General features: G+C 38.0%; 1 protein-coding gene across 1 annotated transcript in view; it reads right to left on the reverse strand.

The window, feature by feature from the left end:
• The window catches only part of lama1 (laminin, alpha 1), an 84,490-nt gene that overhangs the window by 38,582 nt on the left and 45,529 nt on the right, over nt 1–379 (reverse strand). The window lies entirely within an intron of this gene.

Genomic DNA, 379 nt, shown 5'->3' on the forward strand with positions numbered 1-379 from the left:
GTGATTTATAAGCGTTTTGAAAAGTGGGGACATGGGGTAATGTCCTGAAAAGTCACCTTCTCCTTGTAATACCTGTCATACCTTTGTCATTATACAAATTTATGTCCTCATTTGTATAATGAGGACATAAATTTGTATAATGACAAAGGTATGACAGGTATTACAAGGAGAAGGTGACTTTTCAGGACATTACCCCATGTCCCCACTTTTCAAAACGCTTATAAATCACACAGAATGGAGTGTATTGAAAATCTGAAATAGCAGAAAGTCTCCTGTGAGGGGTAGGTTTAGGGGTAGGGTTGGTGTAGGGCAATAGAATATACGGTCTGTACAGTATAAAAACCATTACACCTATGGAGAGGTTTCACAAAAACAAACC

The sequence above is a fragment of the Sinocyclocheilus grahami genome, unplaced genomic scaffold (genome assembly GCF_001515645.1).
Source record: "Sinocyclocheilus grahami isolate Dianchi unplaced genomic scaffold, SAMN03320097.WGS_v1.1 scaffold683.1, whole genome shotgun sequence".
In the NCBI taxonomy this organism is placed as follows: Eukaryota; Metazoa; Chordata; class Actinopteri; order Cypriniformes; family Cyprinidae; genus Sinocyclocheilus; species Sinocyclocheilus grahami.